Genomic DNA, 18,021 nt, shown 5'->3' with positions numbered 1-18,021 from the left:
CCCCTTCTACAGCCCCCCTCCCCACCCCCTACTTACTAGCTCTAAGTCCAGTTGCAGCTCCCTGCTGCAGCCACCAGGGACTGTCCAAATCATTGAAGCTCTCTGAATCTTTTTGAAAGATTCGGAGAGCTTCGAATTGATTTGGACCTTTTTATTAGTCCCCTGATTCATTTCAGATTTGGAGATTCAGCCACCGAATCAGGCCGAATCTCCTCTGAATCAAATCAGCAGCTGAAGCTTCTTTCAACCTTTTAGCCTTTATCTGTAGTATCATAGTATTATATGATAATTGTATATTTGTATAGTTTCATAGTTGGTAGGGTCAGAAGGGACCTGATAAGATCATCAAGTCTGATCCCCTGCCACGGCAGGAAAGAATGCTGGGGTCAAACGACCCTGGCAAGGTGATTATCTAGCCTTTATTTGAAGATGATTATCTCCAATCATACTTCTTGTGAATGGCATAAAGCAGACCAAAATAGTAGTTTTTGAAATGAAATAAATACCTTTCCTGTTATATATGTGTATTGATATCAATTCCCTTTCTTTTTTGTATATATTAATCAATTTGTCTATAGTTGATCATCTCTTGTCCTGGCCTAATTCTATTCATATCCTTCTAGAAGGATCTGGCTTACATATTACAGATCCCTCTCACAGCACTCCTGCCTGTCACCCATCCCTTCTATCTGGAGAGTGGAGCACATAATTTGGGTCCACCTGGGTTACATTAGTCATCATTTTTTATATAACATGAAAGTTATTTATTACATTTCAAAAACTACTTTTTTGGTCTGCTTTATGACACTCACAAGAAGAATAATTAGAGATAAATATGGCTGCAGAAGGAGCTACTAGGATGCCTCTAATGCAAGAGGAAAGCATACAGACAATGGAAAAGTGGACCAGTCACCAAAGATGCATACCAGAAAATAACAAGAACCTGTAGGTATAAAATCAAGACGGCAAAGGTAAAAAAAAAAATGAGCTGCACATTGAAGACGACAGGAAAAAATTATATATATAGTTAGAAATAAAGGATCAAGGAAGTTATGGGTCCAACATTAAATAGCCAGGAGAAACTCTTAACATAAGATGAAAAGAAGGCAGAGATACTCAGTAGCTACTTTGCCTGCCTTCACAAAAAGTTAAACTGCAACCAGACACCTCATACGGATTATTTGAATAAGGAATGGGACAAACAGAGGATGAGATAACAAACAAAACAGAGAGCTTTTGATGGGTCTGAATGAATTTAAGTCATCAGAGCCTGATTAATTTCATTCCAGGGTACTGAAGAACTGGTAGAGATTTCAGAGTCATTGGCAATAATATTTTGAATTCACAGGAGACAGGAAAGGTACCAGAGGACTGTAAAAGGACTGTACTGTGCCTTTTTGAAAAAGGAAAAAAAAAAGGACCCCCAAAACTCCAGAATGGTTAGCCTGGTCTTCATACACAAGAAGTTACTAGAGCATATTCTAAGAAAATCCATTTGCAAGCATCTGGAGGAGGAAAGGCTGATCTCAAGCACCCAAGATGGATTTACTAAGAATAGATCATGCCAAACAATCATGATCTCCTACTTCAGCAAAGTAATTACTTGGGTAGATGAAGGGGAAATGCCATGGATATAGTGTATCTGAACTTCAGCAAGTCACACATTACCTTCTCATAAATAAATTGGAGAAATGTGCACTGGACAAAACTATTATAAGGTGGATAAACAACTGGCCCAACAGCTACAAGCAAAGGGTAATTATAAATGGATCCATATTAGTGTTAGTTCCACTGTGAAGTCCTATTGGGCCTAGTGCTATTCAACATGCCTATTAATTATTTGGATATTGGAATTGAGAGCTTCTTGAACAAATTTGCAGATAAGACAAAATTGGGAAGGATTAAGAACATGTTGGAGGGCAGAACTGCTATTCAGAAGAACCTTGACAGGATAAAGCTCTGTGCTGACAAATGTAAGGTGCTACACTTCAGGAAGAATAAGAAAACACACAAATACAAGTTGGGTAACACCTGGTTGGGTGGAGAAGGATCTAGAAGTCTTGATAGATCACAGACTTAATATGAGTCTGCAATGTGAGGCAGCTATACAAATAGAGAATGCATCAATAGGATGCACAACAGAAGCATTATTTGCAAGACACTGGAGGTTATAGTGCCTCTTTTACTCAGTGCTAGTTAGGCCTCATCTACAGTGTCATGTACGGTTTTGGGCTCCAACTTTTTGAAAGGACATGGAGAAGTTAGAGAGGGTCCAGAGGTGGGTGACAAACATGATAAAGGGCTTGGAAGACAAGCCATACATGGAAAGGTTCAAGGAAATATGCATGCTCAGCTTGTGGAAAAGGTGCTTAATAGGAGATGTGATAGCAGTCTTCATATATCTGAAGGGCTACCACAAAGAAGTGGGAAAACACCTTCCCCTCTTCTTCATGGCATAGAATAGGATGTGGACCAATGACTTGAAGTAGCAGCAAAGTAAGCTTAGATTGGATATCAGCAAAAAACTTTTTCACTGTTAAAACTATGAGACAGTGGAATAGAATGCTTAGGAAATCAGAATCTCCATCACTGGAGGTGTTCTATGAGTGGTTGGATAAACACTGGTCAGAGATGATCTAGGATAGCTTTGCTTAAGCTCTCCAAATCTTTTCCGAATTGATTTGGAGAGCTTCAAATTGATTCAGGCCTTTTTATTGGTTTCCTGATTCAATTAGGATTCAGAGATTCGGCTGCCAAATTGGGCTGAATTTCCTCTGAATCAAATCAGCACCTGAAATTTCAAACAGCCCTAATATATATGTAAGAGTGTGTGTGTGTGTGTGTGTGTGTGTGTGTGTGTGTGTATTTATGCATGTATGTATGTATTTGCAAAAACCAAAAAGCATCTCAGCTTTTTTCTTTTTGAGACTAAGATCAAATGTAGCACCAAGAAAAGTGTGTCAGGGCTGGCTCTGGCCCTCCTGGTGCTGGTCTGGTATTGCAGAACCTCCAGGCCTGGTGCCACCTGCCTTTTTTTTAAGGGACACACAAAAGAAAAGGATCCCATTAGCATGTTTGCCCAATATGGGCCATATACTTTATAGTCATGCTCAAAGTTGGCTGCATTTAATCAATTTCATAGTTGGTTTCCATGACTGAGCACTTGCTGCTTTTAGCAGGAGTTTAAAGATAGTCAATATATTTAATGCAGTTTCCTTGTATGTGAATGTAAGATGAGGGAACTTCCCGGCCCCCCCCCCCCATGCTGATTCATCTTGTATTCATGTAAATATGGTAATATAGAAAAGAAACACTGTGTATTTCTTCCACACATACTTTTCTTACGCTTTCCTCATGGTGGTTCTTTATAACACATTTTCTCTCACCACTGGCCTTGGACAAATTAATTGTTCAGATGTCAGATGTCTTTTTCATGGAAGTTTTCTACAAGAAAATGGCAATTAATTGAAAGGGAAACTTTTGCAGAAACTGGAAATGCCCAGGGTTCCAGGTAATCTTGAAGGCGAACATTCCAAGCCATTAGGTTATTGGCTACAAAAGACCAACTCTCGGGATCATCATAAATTCTAGTTTATTGGATGGGATATGAAGTTACCAATAAAATCATAAATGCAAACTTTGAGTTATGAGTTTTACTGGTCACCTTAGCGCATACACACATACACACTCAACCCATGTCACTTAAACCCATGTAGTATAGTGTATAGTAGCTGCTGTAGTGATTGTGAGAGCACTGGTGTCAATATATCTACCTATCCAAGGCCCTGGAGTCTGTTGTCGATGGTCAGCATCCTTCAAGGCAATGTCTTCTCCAAAAGGGGGTCGCCTGCTCGTCTTTCTGCCTCGGTAGGTCAGGTTCTGGATGAGAGGGCGTCACTGAGTGTCACGCTTCACTGCCTTTTATCCCTTTCTGGTAGACTTGTGTGATCCCTCAGCATCATGTTGGCTTCCCAATCTGGAAGTCACTGTCCCACATGGGTTTTGAGTAGTACATGACTGCTGTTAGTCACAGGGGTTTCTGCCTGCTGTACCTGAAGTTTTGGGAGTCCACCCTTGACCTATTGACTCAATAGTTGTATTGTCATGGGTTACAGGAATAGTCAATAGAGTGGGTGCTTAGTTCCAGGAATCAGTTCCTTGGCTTGATTAGCTTAAAATGGCTTGTAGAGTAGATTTTTGTAATGGTAAGTTCCTCTGGCTAGGCTATTGTTAATTAACAGCCAGAGGTACTTGGTTTGTCATTCATACTCACATTCATTCAAGGGACCGGCTCAATATAGCAGATTTTACTACTTTACAATTACAATTTCGAAGCAGGTTTTAACAATGGTCCAGGGTGTAACTTCATTCTACAGGGAGTACATTCCTTAAGAGTTTAAAAGTATTAAATCTAAAATACAAAATGCCATGGTAAAGATGAGACAGATGAAATATAAAAATGCACTGTGAGAAATATATAAAAATACAATGTGAGGTAATGAAGAAGGCTACTGGAGACAGTAAGTGAGTTAGGTTAGGACCAGGATATATTTACAGTCTTTGAAGTGGATATTTTAGTTCTTTTGTTTTCTTTAGTGACACTGAGCTTAATTGATATGTAGATGTAATTTCTACATTTTTCCTACAGAAAGCACTTCAGCTTTCTGGCTTGCTCTAAGCCTTACCACACTCATGCAATGAGTGTGCTAGGTCTCTGCCAATACTTAGAAGGAAAAAAATGCACAAAATGGGCAGGGGCAGGGGGTGCAGGCAAGAAGGGGCTTCTGTTATATCAATGTCCAGAAGGAAAATGTACAAGGGGGGCTTTCTGCTACAAGGTGTATACCTAGCAAACCAAAAAACCTCATGTCAGTTCTCTAGAAACTGAATTCTTATCCTCTTTTTTTTTCCCATGGGAAAACAAAAGTTATTTTTTCACTATCAGTTCAAATTATATTTTCCCCTCCAATTTGATGTCATTGAAAAACCTAATTCTATAGAGGTCTGCTATCACTATATTTACTTAAGTTACAAACTCCTTCAAACACATCACGAAACACGTACTCACCAATGCTGCATCATAGCTCTGAGATGGAACACTTTTTTTCATGCTATTTGGCAGTAGGACTATTGCTACTTTCATTAAATATATATATGCAACCCTTAAAGCACACCTAATAAAGTAATAACTTTGTTTAAAGGAATAAATGGACTCTTCCTTAGAACTGTATGTTTAAGAGGTCTTCATTACATTGACCGGTGTGTCAGATGTTTAATCCATTTAATGAAATGAACTGTCTTTGAAAGGGTAGCAATTGATTTTAAGAAAGGTAGGAGGCTACACTATGCTTTAAATTATTTAAAATAAAAATTGTAAAGGAGAAAAAGAGCAAGCTTGAAAAGGGATACAGTTATATCAAAGAATGCCTGATGCAGGATAATGCAGCTTCTTGTCATAAGAGGCAGCTGTAGTGAGAGAATTATTTTATTTGACAGAGTTGCCTACTGATTTCTGTTCCCACTCTACTGCTAAGTTAGGATAATTGTGACTTTTTAGCAAGAGGACTTTGAAGAGAAGCACTTATTTCACTCATTGTTCCTAAAAGAAGAAATAAAACATCTGTCTTATCCATCTAGCGATATGCTTCTCATGATTTTGTGACTGACTGACAGATATTTAATAAATAATAACACATTTTTCCCCTTGGAGGCTTCAAATGCATCTCTCACCTAGCTGATTATATGAAACTGAAACTTACAATGTATGAAGGAGGAGAGTGAGAGGAATCTTTCCAAAGGGCAGGAGGAATACATAAAGAAAGATGAGGGAGGAGACTTTTCATATCATAGAAAGGATGGAAAGGAATGTATAAACAAAAAACATGGAATCTTTTATCTGTCTTAGCCAGATAGTTAAACAGAAGTCATTTACCATGTGAATTCAATATCCTACAAGAGACACAATTCTTGGCCCCCTCCCTCAGCATTGTGTTTTCAAAACCCCAGATTAATCTTTTCCTTCCAAAGGAATTTTCTTTTCAAAGGACTGATGAATGGAGGCATCCATCAGCTTTTAAGTAACTGACAAGTGGACATCTTAACAGAAGCAATGCATAAAGCAGCATTATAATAGAGCTGACCAATTCAGCACAGTTTGTGTCACCAGTAATAATTAAATGTTACAGCTCAGTGGTGTGCAGCATTGTTCAGCTCCCAGAAGTATTTCACATATAAAAATTTTCCAGATGTGTATCTCTCAAGTGTCCAAGTCATTGTCCTTACCTGTTCACCTGGAAAGAAGGAAAGGTGCAAATAAACAAGAGAAGGACCAATACTCTAGTCTAGACTCAAGGATTGAAGAGATTTGTGCATTCCCATTGGAATCTTGGTAATACAGAACTTTTCCTCTTGAGTTCTCAATTCTTCTCATTTACAGTAAAGTGGATGTTAGGGTGTCCTTCTGTCCTTTCTCAGGAATTGCAACATGTTCTTGACAGAAACGAAACTCACCACTATAATATAATTTCTCTACAAGTATATTTTCATGTCATTGAGGTGGTTTTCTTTATGTACCATTCATGTAATGAATCACTTAGAGGGAGAGCTCTACACAATTACAGCTGTTAAAATGTGAAGTATAGAAGTAAGTTGGCAGTAGAGTACCACACTAATCTTTCAAGCCTTTTGATTTGACCAAGCATTAACATTTTAAAGGACTCCTTGTCAAGTGTTAAATAAGCAAGTAAATGCATTGTCTTGATTCCCTCTGGCACCTCTCCTCCACTTCTTCGCTAACACAGCAATAGCAGCTTAAAATGTCGAATCATTAAGTACGGGCGATTTTCTGTTTCATATTTGGTTTTACAGGACATTTTTCTAGATTCTATATAAATAATTGAAATACCTTGCATATAACATATTTCCTCTCAAAGGGTCTTAAATAAACCTAAGAAGCTGATGAGCACACCATACTCAGGAATTCCAACATTCACCAATAAAATAAAGTTGCCTCTAGAGTGAAAGATAGAAACTATTTAATAGAAAACTGCTCTATAAGATGTCTGTTTGGGGCTTGCAGTGAAGAAGAATGTATTACTTTGGAAAATTCAGGGTGAAATTGAGGCAAAAAATTATTCAATTTTACCTGTAGCCAGAGTAGCACAGATTTGTGCATCACCTACAGGCTCCTCAAAATGCTTATTTTAATCCTAATGGGTTACATTTTGTGATTTCTTTTGTGTTTATCATTTTAATATTTTAACATAAGGTTAGCTGTAGCCATTTATACATATCTTTTTAGTTGAAGTCCATGCATACTACTGGGATGTTTTTGTTTGAAGGATCCACTTGATGGGCAATTTATGTATTGAAGGTACCAATATTTTACCTTGTGTTAGAGCTGTATCAGTGGGAGATAGCTGGTTTAGAGCTGCTGTGAGAAATAGGTTTTATGGTTCCTTAGGACCCTGGTTGAACAAAAAATTCAGGGCAGCACTTAAACACATGGGATGACAAAACCATGCTCTGCACATTTGCTCACAAGGATGTCATTTGAGTTGGCTCTCCTTATACCTTCCTTTCCAATGATGCCACTCTACAGTTCCAGGTCATGTCTGACTGGCATTGTACTTACCAAGGAGAATTATCTTGTCCTCTTTGTGAGTGTTAGTTGAGAATGATCTTGTCCTCTTTGTGAGTGTTAGTAGGTGATCAAAGTTGGACTAGAACTGTTCTGGATAGCATTGTCCATATCAAGTGTTGGGGCATACACGCTGATGATGGTGGTGTACTGGTTGTTGCTGAGCTTAAGACAGAGAGTCATATGACATTCATTAATGCCCACAGGGAGCTCCATAAGTTGACTGATGAGATGAATCTTGATGGTGATGCCAACATCATGATCGTGTTTGTTTTGGGCCAGTTTCCGCTTCCAGAAGAAAGTTTAGCTTCCATCCTCTTCCTCAGCTGGCCTTCATCTAGTTATCTTGTCTCACTAAGAGCTTTGGTGTCAATGTTGTATCTTGCAAGTTCTATGCAGATGATGGCAGTTCTTTTTTTCTGGTCATTCATTGTCTTGGAGCAGATAAAACAGCCTAGGTTTAGGGCACCTTTTCTAGCCCCTTCACTACATTGAGTGAGAAGAGGGAATCCTGAATAGGACTGCTCAGTCACAGTAGCAACTGTCGAATTGTACCCCTGTCTCAACCCAGGTGCAAGATGACTATCAGATTCTTGTTGCTGGAGACTGCCAGATTCACTAGTTGTTTCCATCACCACTCACCCATTGCCACAGGACTTTTGCAGGTTGCTACAGGAGAGTGTATTGTATCCTGTGGTAGAAGCCTATGCATGAATGTTTAACATGAGGAAGCTGGTGCTCAAAAGTAGCAACCACACAATCTTGACAAGGTGAAGATATGAGCCCTGTGGCAAGATCTCCCTAGATTTCAGGAGGCCCTATACAAAGCCGAGTTGAATGTGCTCAAACTCTCTGTTACATTTATATACTTTTCTAATACAAAATGGTGTATGCAATTATTTTGTTAGTGTCCCTATTTGGGACACTGATGGTATATGTTTGGGTTTTGTATACTGGGAATACGTTAACTGAATGCAGTAACTGAATACATTAACTGAAAGTCTTACTTTGTTTTTATACCTCCTGTTTTTCTAAGATTTCAATGGTAATGAGATAACATAGAAAATGACCAGTCTTTATTGGATTTATAGTCACGAAGCTAAAAAAAAGCAGAAAAAGATAACATTTTATATTGTACATTTCATGTGCTATACTGAGTCCTGATGCTTTATAGAGCAAAGTCTATTGATAAGTGTTTTAATCTTTATAATTGCTCCCAGCTTCTATTCTGAGTTAAAAGGTTCTCTGTTTAAAGACATACCCTGCATTCTTTTGAGGCTGTGTATGCATGTTTAAATAGCCTGACACTTCTTCCAGGTTTGTTCTGATAGAAAAACTTACCCAGTGATGCCTGAACAGATATTAGAATGATGAACATTCAAAGAGCATAAGGATTTCAGTGCTGATGCTGCTCAGCCAGAGGGCCCCCATACACACATTTCAACATGTTCTGCTAGCTCCCAAATGTGTCTGGTGACAGAAAACAGTAATATGTCCCCTGATTAGCTGACCCAGAATGCTCAGAGTCAGTCTGTGTTTCCCTGCAGTACGACATGGGATTGTTAAAGGGGCGTGTTCTCCTTTGGAGCAAGAGCGTCCAAGTGAAGGACACATTGCCTACCTGGGAGGTGGGTCAAGGGAAGAGGTAAGCATTTTGGGATGCTGGAAGCCTTTGCTGGGAAACTCTCCTGGTAATGATTTAACCCTGATTGTTTCCGGGTTTTTCTTCTCCTAGCATGACCATTTTACTCTGGAACAAAAATCCTGAACATCTGTACATTTGTTGTTTCTCCTGGGAGACCAGTGACTCTTTCAAGAAGTGGCCATTTTTGCTCTGGGAGAAAAATTCTGAACATCTATGTACTTGTGGTTTCTCCTGGGAAAGCAGCAGCTCTCTTAGGAGAAATGGAATGTCTATACATGGCCCTAATCTTTAAGAGCTTCTTTTTAAGCTTCAGTACAACTACTAGGTAACATTTGAGTTTTTAAATTCACATTGGTTCACCTATTTGTGCTGGTTTTAAAATTGCAAATAATTCAGGAGAAATTTGACATTCTTGTGGATTTGATACAAGGTAACATTTTTCAAGATTCTCCAGCTCAAACCATATGGAAATACCACTCAGAAGTCCACAAAAATAAATTTAAATTTATTTTTAAATAAATTTAAGGGGAAAAAAATGGAAAACTATGAAACTATATGTTATTGTTATTGTTTTTAAATTATTTGAGTCAGGAATTGTCCCATTAACTGAAAGTCTTACTTTGTTTTTATACCTCCTGTTTTTCTAAGATTTCAATGGTAATGAGATAACATAGAAAATGACCAGTCTTTATTGGATTTATAGTCACGAAGCTAAAAAAAAGCAGAAAAAGATAACATTTTATATTGTACATTTCATGTGCTATACTGAGTCCTGATGCTTTATAGAGCAAAGTCTATTGATAAGTGTTTTAATCTTTATAATTGCTCCCAGCTTCTATTCTGAGTTAAAAGGTTCTCTGTTTAAAGACATACCCTGCATTCTTTTGAGGCTGTGTATGCATGTTTAAATAGCCTGACACTTCTTCCAGGTTTGTTCTGATAGAAAAACTTACCCAGTGATGCCTGAACAGATATTAGAATGATGAACATTCAAAGAGCATAAGGATTTCAGTGCTGATGCTGCTCAGCCAGAGGGCCCCCATACACACATTTCAACATGTTCTGCTAGCTCCCAAATGTGTCTGGTGACAGAAAACAGTAATATGTCCCCTGATTAGCTGACCCAGAATGCTCAGAGTCAGTCTGTGTTTCCCTGCAGTACGACATGGGATTGTTAAAGGGGCGTGTTCTCCTTTGGAGCAAGAGCGTCCAAGTGAAGGACACATTGCCTACCTGGGAGGTGGGTCAAGGGAAGAGGTAAGCATTTTGGGATGCTGGAAGCCTTTGCTGGGAAACTCTCCTGGTAATGATTTAACCCTGATTGTTTCCGGGTTTTTCTTCTCCTAGCATGACCATTTTACTCTGGAACAAAAATCCTGAACATCTGTACATTTGTTGTTTCTCCTGGGAGACCAGTGACTCTTTCAAGAAGTGGCCATTTTTGCTCTGGGAGAAAAATTCTGAACATCTATGTACTTGTGGTTTCTCCTGGGAAAGCAGCAGCTCTCTTAGGAGAAATGGAATGTCTATACATGGCCCTAATCTTTAAGAGCTTCTTTTTAAGCTTCAGTACAACTACTAGGTAACATTTGAGTTTTTAAATTCACATTGGTTCACCTATTTGTGCTGGTTTTAAAATTGCAAATAATTCAGGAGAAATTTGACATTCTTGTGGATTTGATACAAGGTAACATTTTTCAAGATTCTCCAGCTCAAACCATATGGAAATACCACTCAGAAGTCCACAAAAATAAATTTAAATTTATTTTTAAATAAATTTAAGGGGAAAAAAATGGAAAACTATGAAACTATATGTTATTGTTATTGTTTTTAAATTATTTGAGTCAGGAATTGTCCTTTCCTATGTGTTCATACAGTGATTATCACAGGGAAGTCCCATTTTATGCCTCTAAATTTATTGCTTTCTGAATATTAAAAGTAATTGTGATTTTTAACAGAAAGTGAGGATGCATAATGTTTATGCCAAAACATTTATCACCTAGAACTCTGAGTCTACAAAGCTTCAGATACATATTTAATTGCTAAGGATAATGGTTTGGTAGCAGGTCTCTGTAAATCAATGGGATTAGTCCACATTTCTAAAGTTAAGAATGTAGCTAAGGATCAAGATTTAGAGTTTGGCTACACTTAATTTTGTTTCCTGTTGTGGATTACATGACAGTGAGAATGTCTTCTCCCGTCTCCTTTGGATGTAGCATCCAAGAGGGAACTATACACTAACAGCAATGCTAAAATATCTTGGGCTTACTGGAAGTGTGAATTCATTCACTCAATATGTGTCTGAACAGGGTAGCATTTACTGAACTGGTTGGGTGGGTCTGACTCGACTTTTAATCAGTGGTCTAATATCTGATGAAGGTATAAGATACTATGGATTTGTAAAAAAAATAATTCCCAAGCCTGACTTACTTCGGTAAGTGTAGTTCCTTTTGGACAAATAACATAAATTGCCACCACATCTGTTCTGCCTAATGTAGTTCACACCTCTTCAGTTTCATATCAGCACAGTGTTTTCATCCTTCTTAGCTGATTGATTTAGCATTCTGTCACTGGGCCAGTTCCTTCAGAACCTATTACCAGGTTAACGTCTATGCTAACCCTTTTTCTCTGCATCAACCTATGATGGCCAATGAAGCACAACATTTGCAAATGGGTTCCTTAATTTCAATACACAATTGTAAACTGCTTTCTACTTGTATTTATTGTCTTCCCTTTTTCTTGCATGTAGAATTCAATTTCATCTTTTAATTATAATTGAGAAGAGGAGGAGGAAAAACAAATATTTTGCTTTGAATAATGATTTTTTCATTAACAAACTTCTCTTAAAGACCAAGAATTCAAGAACAAACCATGCAGAAATCAGATTCTTAGTGGAAATTCTTCACTATAGGAATTTTAAAAAAGAAGGCAAATGGTGACATAAATCCTGCTAGGAAAATATGGACTATACATTGTGGGTGTAATTTACTTTCTTGAAAGCTTGCCTCTGGTTTTAGACTTCATCAGTTATTCCATCAATGAAGTAATATTCTGCCCAGTTAGACAAGGTCTTTAAAGCAATTACAAAAGGTTAATTGTACAAAATTAGCATATCTAATATGATCCTAATGCCACTATGTGTGGTGAGTACCATGAGTTTTATCTACTGTATGTATTTAATTGCTCTACTTGCCTATGCATCAGGGTACTTCTAAACATGTTGACCTCCTCAATGTCTGCAACTAAGAAAACATTTTTATTTTCCTTAAGCTGCCATGAAATTAAATATTCACTTTTTCTTTGTGCAGGACTGCACATGGGCTGTACTTTTACTTGTACAAAAATGACAAACAGAATTGAACATCTCATAAAAATAATAACAAAAAATCATGTAGGTGACCTTCCACTTTGTTTTAGAAGTTGCACTGAGAAGGCCCAAGGTGACAATTTTCCCACATTTGCTAAGCCACAACAGAAAAATGACCTTATGACGCATTATGCTTTGCAATTTTAAGTTTGACTTGTCAAAACTTGGCAATCTATCAACCAAACAAACAAAACTCCTTTTTCTGATTCCTAGGACTGATGCATTGCAAACACAGTGAAAGCCAATTAAAAACAAAAAAAATATTGTTTAAATAGAGGAAGGGAGAAAACCCAAATTAGTCTTTCATTCTGCAGAAGAAAGGAACTGTGTTAGATACATGATATTACTACATGATGCTGTGTTATCCCAATGACACTTGACTTGGGTTGCAGGGGAGAGGGGGAGAAAGAGAGAGGCTGGGCTGGATGAAAAGGAATACAAATGAGAGACAGAGGAAGAATAGTTTCGTTGAAAAAGAAAGAAATAAAGGCTACAGATGAGAAGAATAAGTTTGAAATAAGTTCAAAAGAGGTAAGAGTTACAGAGAAAAGAACAGAAAAGGGGAAAATGAAAGCAACATTGTTGTAAGTGGAATCTGATTTAACAGATGCTGAAAAGGACAAAATAAAGAAGACAAAAAGATATTTTCAATATGCAATGAATGATATGAGAAAATCAGAAAAGCAATTTCTTACCCTTCAGTAATTTGCCTCTCTCGTCGCCTCTACATTTTGTGCCTGTTGTCAGCTGCACCAGTGTTGACAGTGTTTGAAGCGGTAGCATTGACATGACTGAACTGTTAGCAGCAAAACTTCAAAAAAGGCTGCATTTTTCACTAGAAAATTCAAGGCCAGTAATTTGTCACCAGTGTCAGCAATAGTGATACAGAGAGGACTTGGATATTTTAACTATTCAGAGTTCCTTGTCCTGTGCCAAATAAGATCAGCGATGAGAAATGATAGGGATTAGATTTTTTTTTGTCTGCACATCAGCTTTGTTCTCCACAAGAGGTACTTCACCAGTAAGAAAACATGGTTTCTAAAATTGTCAGTGTAGAGACAGCTCCTACAAAACAGACTGAGATCTGGGCATTGACAAGGAAATGAATGAGGTTTGTTCCAGTATATCCATTTCAGCTAAATTTTCTTCAGCACTGGGCATATCTACACATGCATTTGATCTGGACTCAGCTTACTCGCAAATAAAGTTATGTGGATTAAGCGCTCCCGGGCAGGTTTCTATACATGCAGGAACTAGGAAGCAGATTTATTGCTCTTAGCACTGAACTTCCTGCAGTCCTGCAATGGGCCCATGCCACCACCAGGGGAACTCCAGACTCTGGCTGCAGCTGCCAGCGGACCACAGCACTCTTTAAAAAAAAAGCTCCCCTCTGCTCCCAGGCTAGCCACTTCCCTGCCCAGAAGCAGTGGAGGGACAGCATGGGGCAGCTCTCTCCTCACCAACTACGCCTCCTTGTGCCATGGCTACTTCTGTCCCTGCCCCTGGCAGCAACAACCAGTGTTCCAGACTCCTGGTGGCTACCACACTGACCCACCACACTGACCACCACCTGACCCATGGCCATCTCACCCCCAGCTGGATCCCCGCATATAGTGACCACCTGACTGGCTGCAGCACACTATCCCAGGGCTTCTGCCATATAGCTGCTCCCAGCAGGGACGCTGACGAGGGGCTTCTGGACACCAGTACTGGGGCTGCCATCACCCTCCTGGGCCTCCAGCTCTGCTGCCTCTGGACCCGCTGGGCCAGCCAGGACTGGTGGCTGTACGTCATCCAGCACACCTGGGAGGATGAACAGTTGTTAGAGACCTTCTGCATGACCCAGGCCACCTTCTGGGACCTTGTGGAGCAGCTCCATCCACACCTGGAATGGCAGAACACTGGCATGCTGCTGGCTTTCCCTGTGGACATTCAGCTGAGCCGTCACCCTGCTCACATCTGCAGGGCCACAGCTGTGGGCAGAGGAAACCCTGAGACTGCATCTCCACAACCTCCACTGCCACATAGAGGGGTACCTGTGGATGAGCTATATGATCCTGCCCCCTGAAGCTGAGTAGGACATTGGCACTGTCATTGACCCATTCCTCAGCATCTGAGAGGCCTGTGTCTGCCTCGGTGCGTGGCCACAGGTTATTCAATAAAGTTCTGCACTGTTTCCCACCTCTCTGCATGCTGTGGGGGGAACCTGGGGCCAGGGGAGTGTGGGTGAGCTGGGCATGGGGAGGGGGCAAGGACCAAGGGCAGAGGCAGGGGCTGGAGCAGGGAAGGCCCTTCCCCCAGTGCAGGCCTTACCACATGGCTGGGGCTGGTGTGGCTGGTGGCTCCACTCGGTCCAGCTGTCAGTGACAGCATGCGGTTCCAGCTGTTGTCCACTGACAGTGGGAAGAGGTATGCAGACACCTGGCTGCGGGACCCTCAGGGGAGGAGCTGGCACTTATGGTGAATGGTGGTGTCATGGCCGGCTGCACCTCTTGGTTGGCCCTGGGGCTGTGGATCTGGGAGGCAGGCACTGGCCTGGGCTTCCCAAGCTGTTGATGGAGACTGCAGCTGGGGAGCCTGGGTCCCAGAGCACCAAAATCTCTGTCAGTTGCCGCATAAAGGGCATGGACTTATGGGCACTGCCAGACAAATGATTGTGGTCAATCACGGTGACCCACTGTGCCCACAAGGCCTTGGCCTTTATATGGCAATGCTGTGCTGACTGGTTGTGCCCATGCTCCTGCATCCAGCCTGACAGTGCCTCATAGATGTGGGTGTTGGAGTGGCCACCCCACTCAAACTGGTCCTGCACCTCTTCCTTGCCCCACAGCACCATGAAGTCACCAGTTCCATCCTTGAATCAGTTGAGGCCCTGGGTGGTAGGCATGGGCCTGGGCATGGGTATGGGCCTGGATGAGGAGGACACCATTGGGGATCCTGCACCAGGTCTCTGGGTCCCTGCACAGCTGTACGTGTGCTGCTGGGCTTGCACAGCAGAGGCAATGGTACCTGCAGGCTCCAGGCAGACACTGGGGGTGTGATGCAGGCAGGTGGAGCTGGCCTTGGCAGCCAGAAGCTACCTGCAACTGGATCTGGGGGCTCAGAGGCCTGGCAGGAGGCTACAGCACCCTGCAGGCCTGGACAGTGTGGTGCTAGACAGCAGTGCTGGGGTGCAGGCAGTCTGGCACAGCTAGGCTGTGGCTAGCTAGACTGTGGCCAGGGGGACACAGGGCCTGGAAGTAGCCTCACGCTTCCTGCATATGTGCCCCAGGGCTCAAAATGCTTTTAAAGTGTGAGGCAGGGGCTGCTATAGGGGCAGCTCAGCCCTGGGGCAGGAGAAGCTACCAGACAAAAGCCCTGTGGCTAGCCTTAGTCTGGCCCCCTACTGCCAGGGCTGACCCGGAAGCAAACTTGCTTCCAGGTCACATCTATATGTGCATAAACTTCACAATAATTAATCACATGTAAGTTTGCTACCTGTATTTGATTATAGGTTTTTATGGTGCAGTAAGCATGCATACTTACTACACAGTAAACTAGACTAGTGCACAGTTAGGCGTGTCATGTAGACATACTTACTATCAGCTACTCCCATTTCTGATACCCATTGTCACAAAGGATCAGTTTCATAGTGTGGACAAGCCCAAATAGTAATAGCAAATATTTGCTCACAGTAGCAAAACCGCTATATATTGTACCAAAGTAGTATATTTGTTGTCTCTTATGGGTTATTAATATATGCTATCCTGGGGGGTCAGGGCTTGTGACTGCATTTATTTATCTTTACTTGCCATCTTGTTAGAACATTATATATTCACACATGTAATAGTACCAGAACAGTTTAAATACAAATAGATATTTTGTTTAGTTATGATGTTTTGCTGTATAACAAGCACATGTTTTGCTTCCATCCCACTATTTTTCCATTATTGTCAGACTTCTTTTAAGGCAGGAGGGATCCTTAGTAACTCAGTAGCTTTCTAGGCCTACTGTTTCTCTATTTTCTGCTGAAATGTTTCCTGATACTAGTGACATATTTCCTCTATGTTTTTTCTAGAACTATCTCCCTGAGAGCCTCTCATTCTTCAGCAACTGGTTCTGTTACCGCTGAGTTTTCAATATAGTGGAACAGACACACCAGAATATACCGGGCCACTGGGAAACCCCATTCTAAGCAGCATATTTACAGATAAGTCCTGAAGAGTTAAGATATCCTTCCAGACTTCTTCAGTCAGCAACACTGGACTGAACATCTTTGGGAAACAAGATAGAAATACAATTAAAATGGTTTGAATTGAGGTATTTCAGTGAGGAAATTCAGATATGGGCAATACTTTACACATATTTAAGCCCCTGAGAGATTTAAAAAAAGCTTTTGCTGGACAGTCTTCTTAAAATCTGTGCAGATGTAGAAGCAGAGGAAAGTACTATTTCACCTCAACTGGTACATCCATCTGGTCATATATTAGTATTTATGGCATTATAGATAGAATGGATAGTCTCCTTTAACAGTACTTTAACTAGTGGGAATGGTAAGTCACATCTAAGTCTTACTAACTGAAAATAAAAAATACAGAACAGTTTTGTTGGTAACCTATCTGGTTTTGTTGTTGTTGTTGTTGATCTGTATGAGGAATACAGAATCTCATCCACATTGAGCAGGAGCAGATCCAGATTCAGTTCCTTGCTCAATCACACCCCTTTTGGTTGTGTTACATGTGAACACTCTTCTGCCCAAAGCCCCTGTTTTCACATGTCTCCAGGGCCCAGGAGGTGAGTACTGACACTCATCCCCTCCTTCCCCCTTATGCGGGACGGGAGTGGTCCGAGGTTCTTGGGGGCGCGCAGCGCGGGCTGTGGCCAGCAGCCCTGGCACGCGGGTCAGGGAATGCAGGCCGGTGGGCTAGAATTAGGCACGGACACTTAGCAGTTGATTAAAGATTATTTTACTTACACTGAAGATGGTCACGGTGCAGGCAGGAAAACTTTCTTGAGTTGCAGTTACAGACAGAAAAGAAGAGAAGTGGACAAGAGTTCCTTCCACGCGAACCTCTAGCCCAATCCAGTTGAAGGCTCTAAAAACGCGAGCCCGTCGTGTCAACCGAAGAAAACAACTCGGAGAAAGAGCTCTGGATACACTCACACGAAGTTTGCTAGGCTCCGTGGAACTTGCGCGCAGGGAAGGGGTTTGTCGAGGGATCGTTCGGCGACGGGGAGAGGCCAGAGGTTGATCAGACCCCTATAGTCTTCTCAAGGTACACGCTGGGTCCAATAGGCTCCACAGCGCTTAGAGATCTTCACGAGACGTGAAGTTCTCCTCCTGATGGTTGTGGAGTCCTCCAACTTGGGCGGAAACCGCTCAAGCCTCTT

This window comes from Alligator sinensis, unplaced genomic scaffold, assembly GCF_000455745.1.
Source record: "Alligator sinensis unplaced genomic scaffold, ASM45574v1 scaffold798_1, whole genome shotgun sequence".
In the NCBI taxonomy this organism is placed as follows: Eukaryota; Metazoa; Chordata; order Crocodylia; family Alligatoridae; genus Alligator; species Alligator sinensis.
This window is presented reverse-complemented; position numbering follows the sequence as displayed.